At 43.0% G+C, this 27,739-nt stretch overlaps 1 long non-coding RNA gene across 2 annotated transcripts; it reads right to left on the bottom strand.

Annotated features, from left to right (window-relative positions):
* Window positions 1–12,331: 12,331 nt before the first annotated feature.
* LOC149289997 (uncharacterized) lies at window positions 12,332–21,652 on the bottom strand. 2 transcript variants are annotated; one of them, XR_016277290.1, is made up of 5 exons: window positions 21,602–21,652; window positions 18,561–18,742; window positions 17,840–17,975; window positions 13,207–13,361; window positions 12,332–12,532 (listed from the first exon to the last, which is right to left on the bottom strand). It is a non-coding gene; the product is annotated as an uncharacterized LOC149289997 (long non-coding RNA). The 2 variants fall into 2 exon arrangements; XR_016277289.1 differs by having other exon boundaries at window positions 17,840–18,742.
* Window positions 21,653–27,739: the final 6,087 nt, after the last annotated feature.

Genomic DNA, 27,739 nt, shown 5'->3' with positions numbered 1-27,739 from the left:
CCTTTGCCCTTTTCTTGGGCCTCCAAAGGTCCCCAGAAGAGAGAGCAGAGGGAGACCACCTGAAAAACAAGAGGCCACCCACTCGGTCCTTTTCAGGCCCTCTGTCAATCCTTCTTCTCCTTCAACTGATAATTTACAAAGAAGAAAAAAATAAGGGATTTAACACCCTTCACTCCCACTGTTTTCTCACATACCTTCGTACAGAGCTCTGGTGAAGTGTGGGGAGGGAAGAGAAAGAAAAACGTCCATTCATCAGACACAGCCCCCTGTTTCCTTAAGCTTCAGGAAATCTCCATTCAACCAGCCTGCAAGAGACTGGCTGAGGATGCCCACGACAGCCATTTTAGCATTTGCTTTACAGGTAGCTTTTAACATTCTGAAAGGGAAGCAAGACCGACACAAACATTACCAAGTGGGTGAAACGCCAGTCCCTTACCAGGTGAAATTAGTTCTAGGGTGCAAGGGATGCACCCGTCGGTTTTACAGATATGTGTACCCTTGTCCGCTTCAGCCTGCAGTTCTCACTTACCAGGGAGTAAGTTGCACTGAACTCAGTGAAGCCAACTTCACAGTAGACTGAATTTTAACTTGTATTGTGAGCTGCCTTGGGACCATACTGGGAGAAAGGTGGGATATAAATTAAATAACCAGATAGACAGACAGATGTGACAGACAGACAACACAACACAAGTCAAGACAGAGAGATGGTTGCTGCACTTTTGGTACCTCAAGCCTACAATCCAAATCACTTGCAATGTTGCAATATGTCTATTCAACTCAGTACAGTAGACCCTTGGTATCCACTGAGGTTTGGTTCTAGGGCCCTCCTGTGGATAACAAAGTCCACGGATGCTCCAGTCCCATTACATACAATGGCATAGTAAAATGGTGCCCCTTACATAAAGTGGCATAATCAAGCTTTGCTTTTAGAGTTTATATATCGGTTAAATATTTTCAAGTCACGGATGGTTGCCTCCATGGATAAAGAATCCGTGGATATGGATACTTAACAGAAATTTATTACTGGTTACCGATGCCCCAGCTTATCTTAAAAGTTAAAATGAAGTACTTTACCCTATTAAGACCTCTACATTAACTACACACTCTCCAAACCCGATCAGTTCATTAGAAGATGGTACTATCTAATGCCAACTCATCTTTCACACCAGTATTTTCAGGAATCGTTTCTGGCAAAGAACACAAAAGTGTCACCCTGATGTAACCAGCTTGTCCCTTCCTGTTAAACGATTTTGGTTGGTTTGTTCTAGGGTTGGGTTTTATTTTTTTTCCCACGAAGAGCGCCTCCCCAAAGAAAAGACCCTATAAGCAATATTGCACTACTAGAACCCAACACAGAAGCAGAGGCAATACTGATAGGGTCTTATCCTCAGAGTTCTCACAGGGGATGGCATTCCCCGCATCAGGAGTCTCGAGAAGTTTCATAGGACGTCTGTAAGCATCAAAATAAAATAAAATAAAATATGAATGGCCTTTTTGTGTTGGGAGAAGCCAATATTCCACACCTTCCTTTCAACCTTTAACACACACACACACACACACCACCTTGTGGAAGGCTGACTACTACTATTCCTAGCTTAAGGAAAGAAAACAGTTAGAAAAGGATGGCAATGAGCCCAAGGCTGCCAAAAGAATGCTCATGTCTCAGCAGAAAGGAGCTTGTTAAAGCTCCTTTCTCATGCATACTCCATTCAACTGAACAAGGGCTACATCTGCACTGCAGAAATAATCCAGTTTGAAACCGCTTTAATTGTCATGGCTCCATGTGGTGGATTCCTGGGATCGGTAGTTTGTTGTGGCACCAGTGCTCTCTGACAGAAGCGGCTAAATGTCTCCCAAATCTACAGTTCCCAAAATTCCCTAGCATTGAGCCAGGGCAGTTAAAGTGGTGTCAAACTGGATGATTTCTAGAGTGCAGATGCAGCCAAGTGCTAAGACTCACATTTTAGGTATGGACTGGACCGCAGCAGCCCTTTCACACATGGCGCTAAAAGTAATTTTTAAATTTTCCTACCTAAGTCAAATACAAAGCTTGGGATAGCTAGAACAGATATCCATTTTAAAACAGCACCTTTCTTCATTCCAGCAAACATATAGTATTCATAGATACAGCCGAGGCACACTATAAGAAGTACTGTGACTTCCATGTGTCAAACAACTTCAAAGTATTATACACCAGAGAACATCTGATCTCAAATGGAATGGAGCATGACACCATTTCCCTGCAAATAAAAGCATTCCCTTTAACAGCAAATTTGGACGGCTAAGTACCTTATCAGTATGGGAGCAAATCAGGGCCATTCAAAATGATGGGAAGGGCTTCCAGTTACTCAGAGAATTCCCTGGGTACGTAGAAGTAGGTGTGGGGATTAAATGAAATGCTTACTAAACATACTTTATAAACTACCACACTATTACACGTTTGTGAATTAAATTAAAAACAGTTTCAAAACACACACACACACACATACAGAGGGTCCAACAAAATTGTAAGTGAATTTCCAGATATACAGGATGTGGATGGCAGAGAAATAAAGTGCTACACTCACTTGTTGCATTGGCTGAAGGGGAAATGCCTCCTTCTGGTCGAGATTAGAAGAGCAGATGCACTGAGAGCCCAGACGGAAGAAGGTAGCACCATGGATCTTTGTAGGAAAATGGAAGAGGAGGAAACAAAATGACTGCTGTTTCCAAAAGCATTGCTGGACATGAGATGGAGCAGGCATATCTTTGCTTGCTCTGGGGGAATATTCTAAGCAGTGGGCAAAGCTATGGCCCAGCATCAGTGGCATCCCTGGGGTTGGCATCACCCCCGTCACACACTATTGGCCTCCCATACCACACCATACAGAATCCTTAGTAATTTTGTTGTACTGTTATTCATAAATCATAATTCCTACATATCACTGAATATAATGCCAAGAATTGTGACATAATCAACTAGCCAAATTAAAACGATACCTTTAAATTACAGTATCATACGCACAGCCTGAACGTATTCACATGTGCGCAGTTTCATGAAGTTAAAGTGAGATGTGATGTTTTGAAAGAATTTTTTAAATATTTAAAATCATGTCTAACTTATGGCAGCCCTATCAGGAGCTTTTCCTGGCAGGATTTGTTGGGGAGCAGTGGCTCTTGCCATCCTCTGAGGCTGAGAGAGTGTGCCTTGCCCAAGGTCACCCAGTGCTTTTCCATGGTCAAGTAGGGATTCGAATCCAGACTGGCCATGTGCACAGCTGGGTAAGAGTTGTATGAAGGAAACCCTTAAACCAAAGCCATCTAGACTGGTTTTCAACCAGGTTCTAAAAATCATTTGTTGTTCCTAAATCACTTCTTAAGAAAAAAGTAAACGTGGTTAAGCTGCTTGCTTAATAAACAGCATGTTCTGTTTATTATTAGGGACCAATTCCTCTTCGAAGCAAGGGCTTCAAATGCTATTCTTTTGGAACTTGCATTGTTTCCCTCTAGAGAATTCAAGTGTGTCAAAAGCTGTCGGGGGAAATGTAGTTTGTTTTTTAATGGTGTATAAATTAACTAAAACGTTATTAATCCAAGACAGCAGCATGGTGTAGCACTTAGAGTGCTGGACTAGGACTCCAGGAGACCAGGGTTTGAATTCTCATTCGGCCACTAGAAACCAACTGAGCGACTTCAGGTAAGTCACACTGTCTCATCCTCAGAGGGCAACCATGGCCAATCTCCTCTGCGCAAATCCACTTTCAATAAAGAATTTCTCAGGCCACAATCCTAGGTTCAACTTTGTATCCAGGTCATATGCATGAAGTGGTACTTCCAATCTGTGGTTAAGAACTATCACTACAAAATCTGTGATATCAGGATTATTTCAGATTAATTGATCCAAACGTGATTTTGTGACCATGCTCTATCTGCTTTCCAATGGCTTGGTCTGGTCTCCCTAGAGGTGCTACGGAGAGATGTGTATCAATAAAAAGAACTTGGTTCAAAACCAAAATTCACCACGTTGATACTTTACATTACTTCCCCAGCCAATTGAAAGAGAAGATGGGTCTTTAGTTATGCATTTCTCACTAATGTATGCATTCCACAGCAATCTGGTTTTCCGTGTTTATTTGTTTTTCTTCTACCATTTTGGGCTCACGGAGATTTTGGCAGAAGTTTGTGGCAACTTCTCCAGCAAAGAGGGCAGCCAGGAGAACGGAGAGAAGCGACGATGGGACAGGGCTGGACTGAAAAAACACACACCTAAAGCTTATTCAAATTCAGAGCCTGAGAAAATTAAGTGTTTGGACTACAGTTCCAGAACTCCAAACCAACATGGTTACCTCAGGAGGAAAAACCACTGTGGTTTTCTTAAACGTCACAAACAACCTGGAGACTACATACTTGAGAAGAATTCTCAGCAGAAAACAGTGCTATGAGCATTGTGGCATGGGGAATTCTGGGAGCTGCAGTCCAAAAAGTAACTTTCCCAAGTTCTGGTTGGGGTATGCTAAAGGTTCTCCCAAATCTTTTCACTTGTTTTTCACAGTAGCTTTTTAGGAGGGGCTGGTAGCTAAGTGACAGAGTACCTACTTTGCACGCCTGGCCCCAGGTTCAATCCTCGACAATGAGGGTCCAAAACACTGCAGAAATCATCCAGTTTGAAATCACTTTAACTGCCCTGGCTTAGTGCTAGGGAATCTGGGGAATTGTAGTTAACTGTGGAACCAGAGCTCTCTGACAGAGGTGGCTAAATGTCTCCCAAAACTACAGTTGCCAGGATTCCCTCGCACTGAAAAGCAGTCTCAAACTGGATGATTTCTGCAGGGTGTGTTGGACTTAGGTCAGGCTGGGGAAGGCCCTCTGTCCAAAACCCTGAAGAGCTACTGCCAGCTAGTGCAAACAAAAATGAGACAGAGAGATGAACGGCCAGTCCTTGACAGGGTTAGGAAGGTCTGTCCAAAACCCTGGAGAGCAAGGGACAGTTACAGTACCTAGAGCAGCGTTTCCCAAACTTGGGTCCCCAGATATATTGTAACTACATCTGCCTACCCACTGGCCATGATGGATGCTGGGAGATGAAGTCCCAGAACCCCTGAAGTCTGGGAACCACTGAGCCAGATGGAGCAAGACTGGTAACATCCAAAATCACCCATCCCTGAACAGCTTTCACAGGGCGGGGGTGAAAGAATGAATCTGTCCAAACTACCCAATATTCCACCACCAGATGCTCTGTTGCTTTTTTCCTTCCCCCCCCCCCCTGTTCATTAGAAATAACTTCCCTGGGATACAAGTGGTCCTTGTTTTAAAACAAACACCGTGCTGCAGCACAGTTGCTATTTATCTTCCCCTCACCAGGCTCTGCGTCTAGAGATATGTTTAGAAGCCTCGCTTCCTCCTCTTCTGTTCCCTGATCACTTTTAATAGAAACTAAATGTCACCAAGACCAGTTAGAAAGTCAAGCTGTTTGAAGAGGAGACAACAAAAAGGGAGGATGGATGTCCAAGGGTTTCTTGTTTTTGTGCAATCCTAGACACACAGCCTCAAATTCTGCATCCAGCATCATAGGACCCCATGGTTTATGTCAGGATTTCTGGCTTCATCCACAAACTGAATGAAAGGCAACCACACTGTGGCTTGTTCTCCCCATTTCTGCTTGCTTTCCTCCTGCCCCTTTGGCCAGCTGCAGTTTTAGGGTTGGCAACTGGTGACACAAGCCAGGGACAAGGGAGAACAGCCCCTCTGGGTTGTGTGTCTGGAGATCACAATAAGACAGCGCTTGTATAAACCAGCAAGAAACTATGGCTCCAGCTTGGGTTTGTGTCTCATTCACAAACCATGGGCTGTTCACAGAGATAGGTTTGTACGTCACAAAAAGCTAGGTTTCAATAGTGGGCACCATGGTTTGTTGCGATGTGCAAATGCAGTCAGTGCATTCAATGGGGAGAGCTTTAAGATGCTACACAGCCATAGGCAAGTTTTCAAACCCAGACCATTTCCTCAGGTTCGAGAAGGGAAACCAACAATTCCTCCTTAAAGTCATTTCAATTTATATTGAGTCAAAATTTGGTGTGAAGAAGTGTTCCTCTGTACATCAAAATATGTTCACAAACTTGAGATTGTGATGCAAATTGGATTTCTCCTTACACAACATTTTTGCCTTCAGAAGTCATCTTGAACTCATGTTTGTATGTCAGTGTTCCTCACCCCAAGTTCCTTAGGCAACTTTCAAGGAAGTGCCATCTGATTGTGGAGGAAGATTGTTTCAGGTTTGTTTTTCATTCTCAAGCCAATTACCATTTCCCAGCAGCATAATTGTATATCACAATTATTTTGGTAATAATGTAATGAAAAGATCAACTAATTTTGAATTTGAATTGACATTCTCACATACATATATGTCTGTCCCTGGCTCCCACTCCACCAAAAGCATCTGAAGAAGGAGACTGAAGCCTAGGAAAGCTCATGCTGCCAAAGGTCTCAAAAGTGCTACAAAATCTCTCTACAGACTGTATTAAAAAGAATGACTATTGTTGTGCCTTCCATTTCCAACTTCTGGGGATCTTAAAACCAACTATCACAGGATTTTCTGGGGCTGAGAGTGTGGGACCAAGTGGGGATTCAACCCTGGTCTCCATAGTAGCTCACACCACACTGGCTCCTAATAAGAATTAGACATAGCATGTGCATGCAAGAGACACCTAACATGTTTTCATGCTCTCTCTTTATGATCTGTCTCCTAATTGCTCCTAATTCAAGAGAGGTATGCGTGAAAGGGACTTTCTCCTAAGGCCACCCTGGCCAGATCTTCTCAGAATTAAAGCTGAATACATTCCCTCAAGGAAACTATACAGAGAAGCATCCTCTGGAAACTTTAAAAGCAAGATAAGTCTTTCCTAGTGGGAGATTTGACTTGTGAAGCTTTTAAGGTTACAATACTAAAGTTTGTCACTTGATTTAAAAACTCTATCAACCAGAGAAATTTAAATAGATTCTGGATATAGTCCTATCCCCAATTTCCTGGAAGTGGTGTGCAAGCAACACAGGGAGGGGCAATATAAACTTTAAAAATAGGAAACTTTGCACATGCACACAATTCCTTCCCATATAATCTCATGCTCTGTATTAATATCCAGACATGTCAGCATAGTGTCATTAATGCATTTACAGTATGGAGTATGTATGCAACACTTGCTTGCTTTTTAGACATGTAACTCCTACCAGCACAACTGTCTCCAATGTATCTGGGACCAATATCCCTGATTATTATTGGTGTTTTGCCTGCCACCTTACCAGCTATTCACCCTCCTCCATATGATCAAGAAACCCACAAGCCTTATAGTTCTTGAGAATCTTTGCCATAAGGGGAACTGAAAGTTCTCAGATTGTAGCCGTTTGTGCCTTACACACTTGACTAGGCAAAGGGATCATCTTGTAGCACGTTTGAGGCTAACTAAGAGAGAACTTTGCAGTATAAGCTTTTGTGGACTGGATGGTCTTCATCAGATGCATTCCTTAATTTGAATAGTTTCTGTAGTAAAAGGGGCAGTATTTAGCAAACTGTTAGGTGTTTCCATGTAAAGCATCACTTCGAGGTTCTTGTAAATACTTATTAGAAGTCACAAAAATTAGGTGGACCAAAAAGTTTGGCAAAATCAAATTGATGTAATACATGAAAACAGGCATTAAAAATCAAGAGAGGACTTTGGTGCAATGCTAATTACTAAGCACCAACTGCCATTCAAATATAGACAATTCTCAAGTTGAGGAATCATATTATTACTGAAAACCTGCAGTTTTCTTGGAGATGTGTCTTGTTGCACCAGTTTGCGGAACCTGACGGATCTCTTTGTCAAGGGAAATTGATAAAATAAAAGCACAGTTTCTTTAAGGACATGGGCTGATCTTTTAGGATATGCAATCCTATGCTAACGTTTTTAAAAGATGTTTTATTATCTCCTAATTGTTGATCAAAAGACACTTGAGGAATAATAATTGACTGTTTTTTATTATTCAGCTTTAACAGCTGTATTTTTAACCCTCATTTGCATTGATGTTGTCTTGTTTCACAACCGACTATTTACTCCGTTCCTTAACAAACTGAGAGATTGCCTCTAAATGTGTGCACCTTCATTATTCATAATGAACATCATTCATTTGCATTACCAACCTTTCTTAGACCATTTCAACTTAATTACATACTCCAGTACTTTGGTAACAATATGTTTGAGCTTTTACACAGTTAGATTAAAAACCATGATTTGATTTAAATAAAATAAACCTGTTGCCCAATCAATTGAGATAGCTGTTCAGCCCACCAAAAAGCTTTTTAAAAAATAACTTGGGCAATTAATTGTTTGACGTTTGCAGCTTGGGTATCCACAGTTCCAATAAAACTGATTTCAACTATTTTTGACACAGGGTAGAATGTACACGGTTGTTAAAATACCGCAAGGAACTCCCTCCTGCAAGGTTTTCATCGTTATGAATCTTTCCTATAACAAAAGGTAGGATACTTTTCAGGCAAAGGTCTCTAGAACCTGTTTCCAAAAAGCAAGCCCAAATTGCTCCAGCAAGCACCAGACCACTGAATATACTCTAACCTGAGTCCTCTTTATATCCCACAGGCATGATTTTCCAAACGTTGTTCCGAGAGTTGCCTTTTCCCCTCCGTTTCCTTTCCAAAATTCTTTTCTTTTCTTTTCTGTAAGACACGCACTACATTGTTTGCATTCCTATCTTGGTGTCTTGAGCTATCTAGCAAGCTGGTACAAATCCTTCCAGAAAGCAGGGATTCTTTCAACCCTACAAGAGCCAACCTGCTCAGATGTGTTCGGCAAGGATTCCTACATCTCCCAAACAAGGCGACCTTCCTAAGCGGATTGCACCCACCCATGTGAATCATGCATGAATCACGACTTTCTCTGTGTGCGCTTCCTTGCTTCCTCTCTCTCTGCAAGGGGGGTCCCTTCCAGAAAGCCTTTACCCACTTCAACTTCCTGCTCTGCGCTGTTTAGCACTGATCTGTTTCAATTACACCTTTTCCAACAGCATCCCCTGCCTCTTGCCCCACCATTTAAAAAGAATGACAGAGCTACTGAACCAGCTCGGACTTCAAAATCCTCCAATGTCCTTCCCTTTCCCCACACGACGTGACTTTTCTGCATGGCGCTTGCCAGCATTCGCTTATATGCATGCATGCTTTCAAGCTTAGATTGCTTAGCCCTTAATCAAGAGCTGCGGTAGCAAAATGATAACGTGAAAACCCACAGCTATGCACTGCTGTTGCACAAGCGGATAACATATATACACACACACACGCCACTGAGCTCCCCAAGGGGTACAAATTTATCTCATAACCTGTACAAAGGTGGTGCCAGGAGGGGAAGGCAGGACAGCCCTCTTTGATCCCAAGGGTGTGGTCTTGCTACATCCATCAGCGGCAATAGATCTTGCCCTCTCTGTAAGAGCCGACTAAGCAAACTGGGAACATATGCTCCAGACAGGCTTTGGAAATAAGCATGGAACAGTCTCAGAGCTTAGAAACACTACTTTTGGGGACTACAGCTTCCAGAATCCCCCAACTGGCATGGAGGTTCTGCAAGCTGTAATCCAGAAAGCAAATTTTGCCTGCTGTGCTCTCAAGGTACGAGAGCAAATGGAAGCACATTCTTCCCTTTCTACATGTTTGGGGAACATCCTTCAGATTCCTTTGCTGATAGCTCGAGAACCTTTGTCATGTGATGTTTTGGCCTTCAAATCCTATTAGCCCCATCCAGAATAGCAATGGATAGCAGGGTATGTAGCCCAAAACAAGTGGGGAGCCAAAGGTTCCCCATCTCTTCCTTAGCCTGTACCCTTATGAGACTGACTATTATTTACAGCTCATATATTGTGGTTAAAGGGCAACAAAACTACTGTACCCTGGACTATAGCCTACTTCATCAGATGCAAACAGATGAATCAGTTTACTTTAACCTGAATGTGAAACTGGTTATGGACATTGTCAAGAGCTCAGGGGGAAAAAATTACTACAGCTCCCAGACTTCCCCAGCCACATGAACTAAGATAGGTTCATACCAATTTAATTCATGTTGCATGAATTAAGATTGGTGTAGGAATTAAAGTTGATGCATATCAGTTTGAAAGAAAAGCACATGCTTTGCATAACATTTCTTGACGACCAGATGAATGGTCATTCTTTTAGCAATAACTTTTTTTTAAAAAAGCACCACTCGAAGAGTAAGTTAATCCTTTCACTGAAGGTACATGTAATACTTGTAATGTATTCTTATTAGCAATAAGTATAACCAAGTTATTATGACTAACTTAGCAAAGGATGAGTTCAATTTTTGCGACATTAACTTTTAACTACTGTTAAGGTTACAGGGGAGTGGTTTCATTAAATATTGGAGGAGAAATACTGCGTCATTCAGTGCTAGTTTGTGCTGTGTCTTGTGCTCTATTGTGGACATCAAGGTGATAAGAGAGCTAGATGGGAGGAGAATAGGTTTTGTACGACAGACCTGCAGCTTGAAGCATTCAAGTTATCATTTTAAAATTAAGAATTTTAGTTATTTTTGAGAAATGGGGAAATGCACAATTATTTCTATAAAAGTGTAACTATGGAGGCAACTAATGATTTTTGGGACCTTGGCATTACAACTGTAAGAAATTATTTCTTAGAAGGAAGCTCTGTATGGAGTACATCCAACTTTTGAAGTAACACTTTTGAAGTATTTTGTGAAGTGTCAAGTGCAGGAGCCACAGCAACATACAAAAGGTCTAGGAGTCTACCCCACATTTTTTTCCAGGCAGAGCTGGAAAAATCCATTTCCAAAAAGCTTGAAGAGCTGCTGCCAATCAGTGTAACCTATGATAGTTGGACCAATATTGTGACTCATATAGGAACCAAAGCAGCTTCCTATGTTCCTGTATGAGCACATATCTCAGCTGCCTCAGGAATGCCACTCACTGGAGAACGAATACAAGACGTTATACTCCTTCCAGACTATTGCATATTTCACCTAATCTTTTATTTGAACAAGTACACCTTCCTCCCAACCTGATGTCCCTCAGAAGCTCCCATTATCCCCAGACTCTCCATGCTGTCTACTCTTATCAACTTGTGCCACACCTCTCCACCAAATGGAAACTTGAATCTAGGCAAGGAACAGGTCTTCTCCCCCTTTTACTTCCCCCTCTCTCCCAAGCCATTTGAGTAAGCAAGGATCTGGTAACTGCTATGACTCAGAGAGAAAAAATATCCTACTCGGTGGAAGGAGGAAAAAGGACAAGGCAAAGAAATGCTGTACTGTCTTGAAAAGGCAAAATTATCTGATTTTGTCAGCCAGCTGGGTGTGAAGGAAGGGAAAGGAACCCCCCTCCCAAATACTCTAAATTCTACCCAGCAATTACTAGTATTACTGTGCATGCTGCTTTCAAGAAATAGGGGAGGGATTCTTTAACAGGTTTATGCAATAACAGGATGGAAAGTGTTCCACAGCCATTCCACAGCCCTTCCCCACCTCAGGCAGACTTTTGATTCTTTGCATTCCATGCAATCCCCCTTCCCTCCAGTGCCCAACTGGATACAAAACTTGGAATGCTACACACACACCGCACAGTTTCCTTTGTAAATACATCCACTCCAGGAGAGGTGGGAGGACTTTGCTTCTGAATCCCCTCACACCCCTTCCCCTTCCCCTTCCTACCTCTTCTCCTTTTCACTGTTAAATTCCTCTCTGCCAGCCAGGGTCAGGAATAGAGCCACCTCTGGAATGTGGAACCTCCACCTTCCGTGTGTCTCAGGGACTCCCCTCTTCTTCCAGTGAGGCACCCAAAAGGGGATTGATTTCCTTTTCTACATTTTGATGTGTAATTCCTCCCTGCATTACTGTTCAGGGTCTCTCCCAAGCATTGGACCTCCTTGGAATGTATTGCCTCCATGAAACATTGTGGGTGTGGGTAAGAAAGTTAAGCGTAGCACTGTAAGGCAGGGCCCATCCTACCCCCAAACTCACACACTCACCTTCCTCCATCCCAAACAGGCCCTCCTCCCATCCACAGCCTGCAGACTGTGTTCACTGTTCCGAGTCTAGCCCCAACAGCCAAACTTTTGTCCCATTTCAAACAAAGAGCCAACCCCCTACAAAACACACATTTGGACAAGGGCTGGCTGACATATTGCCTGTTCCCCCACCCGCCCAAAAATGTTTGCTTTCATCTCTCACTAGATTTGGCTAGATGTCTCTATCCAGATGCAACATCAAATCATGCTTGCTCCAGACAGACTTTAAAAAAAAAGGGGGGGGGGAGAAAATACTATTATATTTTTTATTAACATGGAGGTCGCTCAACAGTTACACTTGTGTAACCAGGAGAAGCAAGTTAGGGATTCGAACAACTTTAACATGCATCAAATTAATAATAATCTACCAGGCCTCTGCATTTGAGGGGGGCAGAGCTTAGGAAATGTAGTTTTTTCGGACGCCAATGCTCAGAATCTCCCAGCCAATAACTGTCTTGATTTCTGCTTTTGAGTGGAAATCTATAGGAAGAAAAGTGAGTTATTTATGTCATACAACTTTATTCTGCTACTACCTCACTCAGCTTCAACTAGAATTTGCCCCAGAAAGCACTGTTGCTCACCCAAACCAGTTTGTCAACTCCAAGTCTGTTTTAAAATATTTTCTGTTTTTCTTTAATCTAAGAAAAGGTAAACCCTTCTCAGGTATGTGGAGCATGCTATATCCACAAGAGCAGCAGCACCTTAGACATGGACAGGTTTGGCATCGCAACAGACATTTTGGAGGAAACAACCTGTTTCATTATTAGATGTACAAAGTAGGCTGAGGCAAATAGAGCCCAAGCATAGCAAAAAGTTCCCAACCCAAATCTTAATAATACTAAATACTAAACACACTGGATTGCCTCTAGCAAACCACCACCTCTCACCCTGCTTTCCCTGCCCTATGGCAGTTAAAAAAGACAAGCCTTTTTGGACAATTCTCAGAATACTCCATCCAGAGTGACTGGTTGTCATGTTTGCTGCAGGATTCTGTAAGCTTAGTCCAAAAAAGTAAATTTTCAAGCTCTGTTCAACTGTGATATAATACCTAACCTATCTTGAGAACCAGTATGGTATACTGGGGGAAGTGTAGGACTTAACAATAGGTTCAAATTCCAGCTCAGTCTTAACTGGGTCCTAGATCTCTCACCTACCCCAGATAATGGTTGTGTCATTAAAACATCATGTAGACCACAGTGATTCCCTTGGAGTAAAGCTGGGAGACAGCCAGCATGGCATAGTTTTTTGAGTGTTGGACTATAGGGTTCAAATTCCCACTAGGCCACAGATCACCTTAGGATCACCAAGTCTGAAAGTACACAACAAAAGGCTGGGAGAACAGACACATAATATATAAGTATGAATCAATGAATAAACATAGCTTGCAAGCGTTATTCTAAGGATTACTGAGGAAGTGTAATTCAAAATGCTTTGAAAATTAACTATGATTGGCTGAGACACAATGAATCACACCTATGGTTCAAAGCAATGACTAAAGATAAAATAATGTGCAAATACATTCTTTGATGAGGATGTGCTAAGCGAAGGGCTAGAAATAGCTAATTGACAAAAATCCAAGTTTCAATAATTTTAAGACACTGAGCAGCCAGTTATTCTTCCAGCCCTATTTAACATGGTCACGGCACACTCTTTAAATGCATAGAAATGTGTTCAATCTTATGTGTTTTTACTTAGATGTAAAACCCACTAATTTCACTAGGATTACTCATAGGTATGTTTGCACAGGATTATAGCTTTATTTGAACGCTAAAGATCAATATAGCACACATAACCAAAAGGACACTGTGTGTGTGTCGGACTGTAAAAAATGAAGTGCACCACTGCCCAAGTTTAAAAAGAAACAAGCACTATTGACATTTTGCTTCTATATATCCTTCTCTAGGATATATATTGGGAAGCCAGAGATGTTTTACCATGACATCAACTTCAGGAACAGAAAAACATGACAGTCAATTATCACTTGTAAAGCATTTGTGAACATAAATGGAGCAAAACACACACACTTACACAGCATGCACCCAAAGCTGAAGAGGAGCACGCATTTTAGAGCAGGCAGATGTTCCATTTTGCTTGTTTCAGTCTACCTTGGCTTCAGGTGAATTCACATTCTATCTCAAAAGATGTAATTGACCAAGGTCTGGTTACAAGCCTTAACACCTCCCTTCTTTTTCCCCCTTACCTCACCTCTTATCTTCCAAAGTAACAAATAGAGTTCTACAAAAGGATTCTGTCTCCTCTACCCCTCCTCACACTGCCTTTCTCCCTAACAGCTGTTCAAAGAAATTCCACATCTGCTCCCAGCAGTCATTCAAAGGACCACACCACCTCCAACTTATTGTTATTTAAGAGAACAAGCTTTTATATAGTGTTTCAGTTTACAAGCCTTTACCAGCACATAGCTGGAATCCTACATTTCCACCAGCTCTGTACATACATAGCACCTCTACTGTTTGTTGGTCTTGTTTTGTGCTTGGTTCTTCGTTTCTTTTTGTTATGTAACAGAATATTTGATATTTCCTTTGACAATAATGATCACCAGCATCAGCATCCTACTCTTTCAAATGAAAGAAAAAGATAAAAAGGAAAGGGGAGTAACCCAAGCCACTGTAGTAAAACCTAGCTTAAATAGAACCTTGGAAGCAAACTGCCAGAGGACTGAGGCATAAAAATAAACTTGTGTTATACATAGAATGGAATCCCGTCTTTAACAGAAACCATCCAAAGATCTCTAGTACTCTGAAAGCAAGCAAAACAAAGTAAGATGGGGCCATCCTAGCAAAGTGGTGGATTCTGAGGATGGAATTTTCTGCATTAAGGTATAATAATAATAATAATAATAATAATAATAATAATAATAATAGGATTTATTTATATGCCACCCAATCACTGGGAATCCGGGCAGCTTACGACAGAGGGGATAATAAACTTTGTGTTGTCTTTGGATACACATACACAAACACCACCAGTGAAAGGAGAAACAATCTACCAGTGGAAGTTACCACAAAACAATCTGTAGGTGCTTTTATCATTTTTGGGGTTAGTGTTTAAACCATTGCTGGCAGGCTTTTAAACAAGAAGAGAGCTCAGAATCAACGTCTGACTTGCTCAAATTCAGTAAGCAGCAAAACAAGGCCTGGGTGCCCACCACACTGGGCTGATCATAATAAACAAGGACGTATCAGGACTGGAACCAAATGCTTTGACAATATTATTGCACTGCTTAATTTGTGTAGACAGTAGTGCAACACTGTCAGAGCCATCAATCCCAGCAGCCTACTAGCAGCATTGTATGCAGCTACCTTTGTATTCTTTTCCTCCTCCTCCACCACCACCACCCTGGTCCCTTTTTGCAGAGATTTGTTAAAGCAAGAGAGACAAGAATCTTCTCTTCAACAGGAAGAGCTATGGTTGGAAATCCCTAATAAAATAAAAACCAGAACGATTTAAAGTTTATTTGAGATCAGCATTAGTCAAGGTTAGAGCAAGGACACATACAGAGAAGACAAAAAAGTACACTAATTTTGTGCCTCTTCTTTCAAACAGAACCTAGTTAAAAGAGAACTCTTTGACATACCCAATGTAAATATTTGTACAAATACTGTTTATATAGCACACATAGAAACATAGGCCAGGAGGGAAAATGGAGCCCTAAGTGTGAGCATCAGAAACCCACAAAGATTTAGCTTGGTGCTGTCTTCTTCTCCCTCCAGACCCATGCTATAATTTATATTAGGTACATTACAGCAATCCTATCCATTTACTTAGAAGCCTCAATTAATTCAATGTTTCTAAGTAAGCCTGGATAGGTTTGCAATGAAAGTCACAAAAAGAGACAAGGAAGGATTATGAAATCACCACCCTTACTTTTCTTACAATGCATATTGTATGTAATATTTATGTTAAACAGCAAAGGCAAACTTTAAGCTGAAAAAGCCAAACCTTCTTGCAAATCAATAGCCAAGATTTTTCCGACTGATGTATTTTGTCACTCTTTCCCCCATAAGATTTCTCCAGTGACTGTACTGAAGTTTCTCTAGTGTTTCAGCAACATGTGGACATTAAAAAACAAGAGGAACAACTGTTAAGGTGCTACCAACCAATGTGGAAGAACCCACAGCATTTATCTAAAGAGACCACCCCATACGTATACAGGGTATATGTACCCAAACAATTGGTTTGTGCTTGGTATGGTAAGAATGTGAGATCCTTTGGGCATCAAGTCACATGGAAGAGCGTATGTAGTATCATTTTAAGAAGTACAGACACCAGAGTACTGACACAAACCGAAGACAAAGAAATCAAAGATGAACCGGTGTTTAAATTCAATGGTGGCTGACTGTCTTAGGATAGAGTGCTTCTGTGTCAATAGGAATGGAATCAAGTGATGCAACATTTTAAACAAGAGACATAATATTAAGACAAGGGGTAAGTGAGTGAGAATTATAATAAATCATGCACCAGAGCCCCTGCATTGTAAAGAAAATGCATGTAGCCTAAACACACACAAAAGGAGGGGAGAGAATTCAAGCCTTCTGGTTCCATTATATACCCACATGCATGCAAAAGATCTTGTTTTCACACATGTGCATGACATGCTCTGGAAAGAGGATGGTTCCTACAGTTGGTTTGGTCTTTCTGAAGGAGTGGGGAGGAGGAGCTTAGTCTGCCAGCCAATGCCCTTTTAATATTGCACTGCTAATCATACTTGCCAGTAGTACAACAGAAAAAGGGCTCCGGACAGCAACAGACCTCAAAGTCTTTTCAGACTAGACACACGCAAAAAGAACATTTGAAGTGGTGGCTTTTTTTTTCCTGTGTGAGACTTGCCTTAAAACAGATCCACAGCAAAACAACATTCGGCCACCGCCACCACCACTATGTGGATTCAGTAGCATTATTTCCCACTAGGTTTACAATTGTTCTAACAAGAGCAGCAGTCTTTCTACAATAAAGCTTTAATGGACTTTCAAAAAACAAATGTAAAGCTACATCATTAGAAATAAAAGGATAAAGAGTACAAATAGTGACAGGCCTTCCCACATCAAACAACAGATAGCAATAAACATCTGATGTACAATGAGTAGAGTACAAAGACGCTACACAGCAGAGCAAGGTAGACATTTTAAGCAGGGTTATTTCAATCAATAATGTTTAATGACTATCAAATTCAGTTACTAGAGGCTTTACAAAGCCCTATTGCTACTAAGAAAACTTAATTCGAAGTAAGCAAGACACAAAGAATAGAAAGCGGTGGCACAATATAAATACTAAGCAAAGGATATACAACTGTAGCCAAGATTTTTACGGAATAAAATTCAAATATACTAGCATACACTGCAACAATAACTGTACATTGTGCTGACACTGATTTTTTCCTGTTACTTAAGCACAGCTTGAGCCAATGAAATTATCCATAGAACTGTACATCAGAAGTGCAAAATATGACAATTGTGAAGGTTACTTTTCTAAGCTGTTTAGACTTGGGGGGGGGGGGGGGGGAAAGCCCTCTGAAACAGTCTTTTCGAAAGTTCTGTCAAGACTCACCCAGGCCCAAGAGTTACTTTCGGGACACACACAAATGCAAACAATTGGGATTTGTTTCCAGAGAAATCAGTGGAGCCCGCTTGGAAAACTCACTCACAGCCTTCGGGAGGAAATTTCAAGCCGCTCACAGCTATTTGCAAGGGGCCTGAATAGATTCATTCAAAGCGGCGGGAGGCAGGCTTTGCCCCCGCTAGTAACGTGACCCCAAACTTAGAAGTTTACCTTTGAAATTAGGAGTACAGGGTTCGACCAGGAGGTCAATGAGTCAGACAGCTGAATTAATCCTGAAGCCTTGTTTCCTCAAGGAAATTTTATTTCTTGGTTTTTTCCTTTTTGATGCAGAAAGAGCTATACAGAGCTTGGAAAGTTAAAACAAGACAGAGAGAGGAGGGGAGGGGGAAGGAAGGGAAGGAGGGAGGAAGGTGGGCAGGTAGATCAGTGAGGGATAAAAAGAGGGCCCCCCAAAACTGTCAAGTTCCCCCAGCTCTAGGGGTTGGTGAGCTTTCACAAGGCTTTTCCGTGGAGCCAGCAGCAAAGGGAAGACCACACACCGGGGAGACTTGGCGTGGAACTGGGGCAAAGTGCAAGCACGCCATCGCAAAACACCCCCATTGGCTTGCATGCCCTGGTTTATTACAGCACACGCGCACGGCTCAAAGCCGGGCATTGGTTTTATGAGATTGCTATGTGCAGCCAGGATAAATACAGACTAGCAAACCGCCTGCTACTCCTCAGCTTTGTTTCCGGGGGAGGGGTGAAAAGGGGGGGGGATGCAAAACCCTCCCCCACAATGGATAGCCAAAATCTCCCAGCCAAAAAATCTAGTAGTGGTAGTAGTAATAGAGGTAGGAAGAGAGATTTAACGTTCTAGGAAGCTGCCCAATGCAGTCAAAAAGGTCCTACCCACGTACAAAGATACAAAAATCCCTTTCTGTAACCTTACTCTCGCCAATTAAAAGGTGTTGCTGGCCGAGGAGGAAAGGCTGGGGTTTTTCCTCCTGTCTTCCCCCCAATGCAAGGAAATCTCTTTCCATTCTCTCCGGAGCTGTTTCTAGCGGTTAAAAGCCCGAAGAAAAACGAAGGCACGCTGGTTTGGGTCTCTCCATCCAAGGCTTGAGAAAATCTCTAAGTGAAAAAAAAAAGGGGGGGGGGAATATAAGCCATAGGTTGCATTTCAGTTTAGGTCTGGACTCTCTCCCCCCGCCTTCCCTGGTTAAATAGAAAAGAAAGAAATCCAACCATGACTTTAAAATGAATGGTTCCCAAAGCCTACAGATTTTGCCCACAAATTCTTTGTTTCCACGGCGTTTCCAAAACTTTGGGGAACGTTTTCAACGGCATACCATTTTCCAAAATTCAGCCTCTCTTTCTTCAAAGAAAGTCTCCTAAGGAAGATCGCTTCAGTAAACCCCCTCCCCCTCTCCGGGCTCTTTTTAAGCAGGGATGACCTTTTAGCCACACTCTCTCAGCCTCAAAGGACGCCAAGGACAACCCCCCCCTTTGGAAACTCGCCAAAACCCCATGATGGGGTCGGCCTTAAAGGTCCAAAAGGACCTGGGAGGTATTTTAAAGTCCAAAAGGACTTGGGAGGCACACAGCAAATATGGAAGGGCCCCCAAAATCCCAAGACAAAAAGGCATGGAGAAAATAGTAATAGCAATCCTCATCATCATCATCACACAAAAAGGCCTCCGCGATTTTTCCTCCTCAGGGTTGTAAGGACCGTCTTACAACCTTATCAGGGTTGTAAGGACTGTCTTACAACCTCCACAGGGCTGTAAGGACAGGGTTACAACTCCTTCCTCCACAGGTACAACTATTTGTTGTACCTGTGGAGAGGGGCATAAATCAACCCCCCCCCCCCCAAAAAAAAGATACACAGGGAAGAAAAAAAGAGAGAGAGGAAAAGTCAAGGAAAAGAGAGAACAGAAAACAAATCAGGAAAGAAGGAAAAGAAAGTTAGTCTTCCCAGGCAAGTTTGCAGCCCCCCAAAAAAGCCTGTCTGAGGCATGGAAAGAGGGGGGCTTCCAAAAAGAAAAGGACAGTTGCATCCCAAATCCACAAAACTAGGGATTAGACCTTTCTTGGGCCAAGCCAAAGGCACAAGAGGCATGTTGCAAGCTTTCTTGGCAAGCTTTGGATTGGCCCAAGAAAGGTCTAACCCCTGCTTTTGTGGATTTTGCCCCATGTATATCATGCCTTTAGGGCTGTCCCAAGAAATGCATTCCTCTTTTGTGGATTTGGGATGTTCTTGGACTTTGCTATACAGCCAACATGATGATCTCAGGATATAGTCCCCCCCCCAAAAAAAAAGAAGACACCAACCCCCCTTTTGAGCCATTTCCCAACCAAGGAGGGCACAAAGGTTGGGAATACCCCTTTCCCACTCAAAAAGGAAAAGGAAAATCCACTCCAAAGTCTCCCCTTTCCCTATATGAGAAAGTGGAGAGGGAAAAAGAGAGAGTAAATGTTTAGAAAAAAGGAGAAAATAGTCAAGAGATTGAAAAAGAAGGAGAACGCCGAAGAGAAAAATGGACAAATGAAGAGACAATGGACAAAAACGAGGAGAAAAATAAGGGAAAAATGGACAAATGAATAGCAAAATGAGAAAGATGGGGAGAAAAATGAGAAAATGGAAAACGAGAAAATGGAAAAGAATGAGGAAAATTTCGAGAGAGATGAGAAAAATGGGGGGAATTTTGAGGAAAACAAGAAAGACGGCAAGAAAAGCGAGAACGATTTCGAGGAAAACGAGAAAGGCAAAGAGAAAAACTGAGGAAAATTTGGAGGAAAGCCCAGAAAGATGGAAAGAAAAAGGAGGAAAATTTCGAGGGGGAAAAAAACAAGAAAGTTGAAGAGGGAAAAATGGAGAAAGGAAGAGAAAAAACCGAGAAAGGTGGAGGGAAAAATGAGAAAGATGAGAAAGCTGAAGGGGGAAAAGGGAGAAATGAAAGGGAAAAGGAGAACGCTGAAAGGGAAGATGAAGTGAAGACTGGAGAAATGGAGTGATAAAACGAGAGAAACGAAGAGAAAAACGAGGGAAGCCCAGTCCAAGCCCCCTCAGAAAAATTAATTAGTTAATTAATTAATAATAATAATAATAATAATAGTAAAAACCCTCCCACAAAAAGCCCCGAGGCGAGCCAAAGTCACCTCAAACTTGGTAACTCTGAGGAAGCTGAAGGGAGGCTTCTCCCCCCCCAAAAAAAGTCCTCCTTCTTCTGCTTTTCCCGCTAGCCTCTCTTCAAGGGAGCCCCCAAAGAGAAGGGGGCAAAAGCAAGAAAGGCCAGGCCGAGGGCCGGTGGGTTTTCCCTCAGAGACCCTCCCTTCTTGCTGCTGGGGAGCCCACCAGCCGCGGGGAAAGCGAGGCAAAGACGGCAACCCCCCCCCCCATCCGACGAGGCGGGAGCCATGTCTTTCTTCCCTTCCCCTCAGGCGCGCCCCTCACGCCTCGCTTTAAATCCCCCCCCCTTTCCCTTCGCTTCGCTTTTCCCCCCCTTTAGCCTTGAGCTCCCGCCATTTCCGCCAAGTCACCCGGATGCTACTCGCAAAACAGCTGCAGAATCACAGAGAGAGAGAGAGAGAGAGGGAGAGAGAGGGGCACGCGCGCACACACATATATACTGAGAGTGGGAGAGAGAGCGAGCTTGCCCAACCCTCCCTCTCCCCCCTCTTTTATGAATGGTACCTGACCGAAAAGGAAGCCCTGAAGGGGAGGAAGGGCCCAAAGAGGCCCAAAAAGGGGGGTGACGAAAAGTTGCTCAAAGAAGAGCCCAAAGGTCCAGTTGTCTCCCCCCCCCCCCGCCGCCGCCGACGCTGACGCTTTGGTTGGCCTCGCCTCCAAGAGCCCTCGGACGAAACCACTTTCCGGACCCCCCTCTCCTCCGCCGTCGCTTCCATTGGCCTCTATGGGGCCGGGCGAGACAAACCAGACAAAAAGAGGGGGGGGGGAGTGTTGGCGGACAAGGCAGACCCAGCACAAACCTCATGGCCTTCCCCGCTCCAGCCTCCATCTTTGACTAGTTGACATTCGCCTGCCTGGCCTGCCCAAATTCCCTCATTAGCATCCCCGCCTCGCCATTGGCCCGCCCCTGCGCTAGTCTTTGCCACCCGCTCTCCCATTGGTCGGCGCCGGGGACATTTAAACCTCTCAACGCGGACCCCATTGGCCGAGCCCGGCCGTGACGTCACGGCCCCGCTCGGATTTTTCACAATGAAGGCGCAAACACATTCTTCCATTCACAAATTCCCTCGCCCGCCCTTCCTCTGGCTAGGCCACTTTCCCCCCTTTCGCCCGCCTTTTTCCCCCCCTTCTTCTTTTCTTTCTAGATTTTCATTGACTTCATTTTCCCCCCTTTCTTGGGGTTGTTGTTATTATTTCTTTCAGCTAAAGGATCTTAGCTTGTAAACAGATCAATCCCAAGCCAACAAGTGGGACCCAAAAGTTGGGAAAAGTAGTATTTTTTGGCATTCCCTCCCCTCTCTGAGGAAGGATTGAGTTTGAGAACATTGTTTCATCCTAAACAGTTATATATATTTCTTCACTTTTGCCAAACAGTTATTCTTTTTCTTGATTCTCCCCCTTGGAGCAAAAAAAACAAACTTTAGAAAGTTTGGACAGGGCTAAAAAATTATATATATATATATATATATATATATATATATATATATATATTATTACTCTCTTCCTTCCTGGCTCAACCCAGTCCTAGAGATCAGTCCCAAATCCATCAGTGATCCCTTACATTTTATGCCCAATATAGTAGAGATCAGCCATTTACTTCCTAAGGAAATAATAAGAAATAATAATAACAACGAATAAGAAATAATAATGATAAGAAACCTCATTTCTAAGGGGACCAAATGCGTTTCCAATGAGATTGGTTACCTCCTCAATCTGACAGAGGTTCGCCTTTCCCAGTTTTTTTTTCCGACGCTTTGTCCAACATTCCCTTTTTTAAACATTTAAAACCAAAGAAAACATCACTCTGCAAACAAAAGTACGGGGCTCAAAGTGTAGGAGTCGGCTCAGGTTCCTCCCAGCCTTTTCTCGGCAAAAGCCATTTAAAAAAGAATTAAAAATTAAATTGATTTAAACATTAAATTGATTTAAAAAATTAAATAAAAGGAAAGTTTGGACCTTAAAAGTTGAAAGCCTCCTGGCGAAATCCAAACTGCTGCCCCACAATGGTGTCCTTTTTTTAATTTCCTTTTCTTTGTCAAGGTTTGTATTCCAATTTCCTTGAGAAACTGGGCTAGGAAGAGAAAGCCGTTTCTTTCCAACATTCACAGTTACAAAAGGAAACCTGGTTACACATTGTCAAGCTGGGCCAAGAAGAGCTTCCCTCCATTATAATAAGGCCCCATGCCAAAGTTTCTGTCACAAAGTTGCTTTGGCTAAAGACATTGTAAAAAGCGCTGGAGAGAGGGCCTGGCACCATAAAGCAGGGCAGAAACTGCAATATTGCTCTTCAAAAGAAGGCTATTTTCTGGGACGGCAACGCCGTTCCACTTTTGGCCCTCGTCTTTCCTTTTCTTCCCCCCCAAAAGTCTTGGAAGCCAAACCTCTCCTTTTCGTTTGCTCGGCCTTTGCCACCCGGGAAAATAAAACTAAAGCCTGGGTCTAAAAGCCCCTTAGATAGTAGAGGAGCCTGTCTAAACGCATGGGACATCTTTTGAAGGGTTGAAAAATGTCGAAAGGCAGACGTCGAGAAAATGTCAAGAAAGCACCCTGTTTTTTTAAATATGTAGATATATATATATATATATATAGAGAGAGAGAGAGAGAGAGGATTTATTATTTTTTTTGGTCAAAATTGGGTGGGGATATTTAAGCAATGGCCTTCTGGTTGGGGGGTTTGGGAGATGGGAATGATTGAAGAGGCAGCGGCCTGTGAAATCTGGCATTCCTGTCCAATGGAGCCGAAATAATGGTATTGTCCTCCAGGACAGAGGTTGCTTTTCTGTCCTCCTGATCTGCAGGGACCTGATTGTCTCCTTAATCGGCAAAAAAGCGTTTGATGTAAGGCAGGGCATGAATTCAACCCGCCAAGAGACAATTTGATGCAAGAAATTATTTCAAAATTCAAAATGGCAGACGCTTGGACCTGGGGGAGTGGGGGATACAAAGCTATAGCCCTGTGAGTCTGTGGAATCAGTCTGTAGAGAGGCCTTGGAGCCCCTTTGGGACTAACTAAAAGAAAAAATTCAAAGCCATAGCCGTGTGAATCTGTAGAATCAGTCTCTAGAAAGGTCTTGGAGCCCCTTTGAGACTCACTAGAAGAAAGAACTTGGCAGCAGGAGCCCACTTCCTTCAAATGCATCTGAGGGAGCAGACTTAAGTCCAGCAAAGGCTCCTGCTGCCAATTTCTTTCTTTCAAAGCTATAGCCCTGTTAGTCTCTAGAATCAATCTGTAGACAGAACGTGCAGCACCTTTGAGACTCACTGGAAGAAAATAGTTGGCAGCATGGGCCTTCCTAGACTTGGATCTACTTCAAAAGCATCTGAGGAAGGAGACTGAAGTCCAGCAAAGCTCCTGCTGCCAACTTCTTTCTTGCAAAGCTATAGCCCCGTGAGTCTGTAGAATGAGTCTGTAGAGAGATTTTGTAGCCCCTTTGAGACTCACTGGAAAAAAGACGTTGGCAGCAGGAGCCTTCCTAGAGTCCAAATGCATCTGAGGAGGTTGGACTGGATGGCCCTTGTGGCCTCTTCCAACTCTATGATTCTATGTGAGGAAGTAGACCAGGGGTAGGCAACCTGCGGCCCGTGGGCCGGATGCGGCCCAGCGAGGCCTTGGGACCGGCCCCAGCCCAGTCCTGCCGCCGATTGCCGCCGAGGCCTTTGGGGGGCAATTGTCTATAGAAGCCTCAGAAACATGTATTTATATTAACATTTTTTAAAAAAATCAGCAAATTTTTTCACGTGTCCTCCATTTTTTTAAAAAAAAGTGTCTTCCATTTGAAAATTTTGTCCTACATTTGTCCTGGTTTATTTATATATTTAATTTTTTAAAAAATTATTTAATTATTTATTTTTTGGCTTCGGCCCCCCAGTTGTCTGAGGGACAGCAACCCGGCCCCCGGCTCAAAAAGGGTGCCTACCCCTGAAGTAGACTAATGCCTAGGAAAGCTCCTGCTGCCGACTTCTTTTTTTCACCCAGTACTAGCCAATTCTGAGGTGCCTCAACAAACTGCCATTCCCAGAATTCCATCACCTAGAGCCATGGCCATTTTGTTCTGCCATGTGGATGCAGCTTTAGAAATAGTGCACCACTTTGCCATGGCCTCCATCCCCCAGGATCCTGGGATTGCGTCCTTTTGCAAAGGCACCAGCTCCTTTTGGCAGAGAGCACTGTGTCAAGCTACAAATCCCAGGATTTGGTAGGATGTAGCCATGGCACTTAGTGGTGTCCAACTGTGCAGTTGCACCTTTGGATGAACTATATAGATCAAATGTCCAATGCTTATTTCATTTGTGGTGGTGGGATGAAGGAATTAGTTTATGCATGCCACAAAAGGAGCAGGGGGAGAAGAAAAAATAGTGGATGATCAGAAAGTAAGAGATAAGGATGCTATCATCATCATCATCATCATCATCATTGACTTGATAGATGTGTGACAGTAGCTCAGCAAACCCAGCTCCAACTCTGCTTGTCCTTAAAGTTTTGGGGTTGTTTTTTGTAGGGTGAGGTCTGCCTTCCAAGCCTCCCCCCTGAAACAGGGACAAACCTGACCCTGTTTTACCTTAGGATCTTAGATCTCTTCTGCCATAAGTAAAATAGTTTGGGGGGGGGGGGAGATTATTCTGAATTGAAGTCTGCCCTCCTTAGAGGAAGAACTCCCATTCAGAGCAATAAGGACCTGACTTTAGAGTAAAGAGGCGGAGGATTGCTCAGTACAGTAGAGGAAGTGACATATTGAGGGGGGAGCCTGCCTTGGTGGCTTGCATTGCATTTCTCAAATACACTTCTCAAATGTGAGGAGCCATTTCTTCCCTCTCACCCGCAGCCCAAAAATCCAATCCAAGATGACCTAACCTTGCATTGCAAACTCTTCTTTGCATCCCAAGCTATAGCCGTGTGAGTCTGTAGAATCAGTCTGCAGAGAGCTCTTGGAGCCCCTTTGAGACTCACTGAAATGAAGAAGTTGGCAGCAGGAGCTTTCCTAGAACTCACATCTCCTTCCTCAGGTGCATTTGGTGCTTTCTAAGGAAAGCTCCTGCTGCCAACTTCTTCCTTTCAAAGCCATCGCTGTATGAGTCTGTAGAATCAGTCTGCAGAGAGATCTTGGAGTCCATTTGAGACTCACTGAAAGAAAGACATTGGCAGCAGGAGCCTTCCCAAAGTCCAAATGCATCTGAGGAAGTGGGCTGAAGTCTAGGCAAGCTCCTGCTGCCAACTTCTTTCTTTCAGCGAGCCTGAAAGGGTTACAAGATCTCTCTTCATGGCATCATTATTCATACAACACACAAACGGCTATTAAATCTCTACAATGTCTTCGGCCAATGGATTCATGGAGGTCTCCTGGCAGAAAGAAGGGGGCCTCCCGAGAAGAAGCCCTCACTCCGATGCACAAGGATGAAACTCTCAAAAGATTGCAGGGAAAACTTTGCAGGGAAAACTTGTCTTTTTCTCTTCCGGTCCTGTTTAAGAGCATTTGTAACCCTTTCGTTCTAGACCAAATGTTGCATGGATGGGGGAGACCCTCCCTCCTTTCCTCCCCCACCTCTCTCTTTCCTCATTTTTAATAGTGTGCGAAGATTCTGGGTTAATCCAATAGCTATATATAATATAGATTTAATTTAAACCTTGCAACGATACCATTGTTTGCAAATTGCAACCACTATTCGTAAAGCAGGTTTAAAAGTCAGAAAGGCATGCAAGGCATGGGTGGGGACCACATTGGGGTAAGGTTGTTTTTTTTTGGTGGAGTTGCCAAAGTTGACTGGTTTTCTCCCCACACCCTTTTCCCCACCACCCTCGCCCTCCAGTATGGGGTCTTTCCATGCAACGTCATGGGGTGGAGTTTCCCTATATGTTTGCTTTCTCTGCTTCAGTTCAAGGCCTTCGCCCTCTTTCAATCTACAGCAAGGCTGCCTTGTTTGGTTAAGAGAAGGGGGCCTCCCTCTTGTCCCAGCTAGAACTTTTCCAAAAATAAAATAAAACACCCAAACATTTTGTATTGCTTTTTGCATTCGTCTCTCTTGCTAACAGAGCCCTGGGTAGGATGATACAGGCCAGATTGGACTAAAAGGTATATGAAAACAGTATCTAGACCCTGCCACCCATCACTTTGTCCTCTCTGTAGAGGCAATGGGAGGTAGGTGGGAAAAGACTGAATGAAAAGATGTCTTTGGAGTAATTTGTGAATTAACCTCAGCATCCAGGAGAACAGTTTTTGACGCTGCCTGTGCTCACGGCCAACTCCCTGGAAAGGTTTCTAAGCACAAGCATTAAACATTGGGTTGAAAAACATGGTTCACACACAGAAAAAGGAGAAACCCCACAGATCCATAGAGGGAGGCAGGGAAGCCACCTAAAGTCTACATTTTTCTAGTAGGTGAAAAAGTCCCGTGAGCCTATCTTGTGGGGTGAAATGTGTCACCTATAGTTTAAAGATTTCACCTCATGTACTGTTTGCTGTATATACTCATGTATAACTTTAGAAATTTTGGTCCCAAAAATTGACCCCAAAAACCTGAGTTGACTTATCCACAGGTCAATGTAAGTACTGTGTTTTAAAGCATAAAAATGAACCATTCCTGGTGGGAGACAAAAGTGTAATCTGTCCTGGAAGCACCAACCTCCCCTCTACTCTCTTCTCCATCCAGCCTTTAAGGTGCTTGCTGGAATTGTTTTACTTTGGCATTGTTTTCCTTTGCTTCATCCGTTACATCCTTTGTTCCATGCCCCTAAATTTTACCTTCAACTTATCCACGGGTCATATCAAAATCCATCATTTTGGCCCCCAAATCTGCCCTCAACTTATACACAAGGTTGACTTATAGTCAAGTATATACGGTATATTTCACCTCGTGTACAGTTTAAAGATCCAAAACAGAAAAGATTGGGCTCCAGCGGCTAAAAAACCTTTGAACCCGTCTTCCTGGCATCAATGGCCATG

This window comes from Sceloporus occidentalis, unplaced genomic scaffold (genome assembly GCF_023333645.1).
Source record: "Sceloporus occidentalis isolate IW3139 unplaced genomic scaffold, rSceOcc1.0.p SCAF_41, whole genome shotgun sequence".
NCBI classification, from domain to species: Eukaryota; Metazoa; Chordata; class Lepidosauria; order Squamata; family Phrynosomatidae; genus Sceloporus; species Sceloporus occidentalis.
Note: the sequence above shows the minus strand (reverse complement) of the source record. Positions and strands in the feature narration are given on the sequence as shown.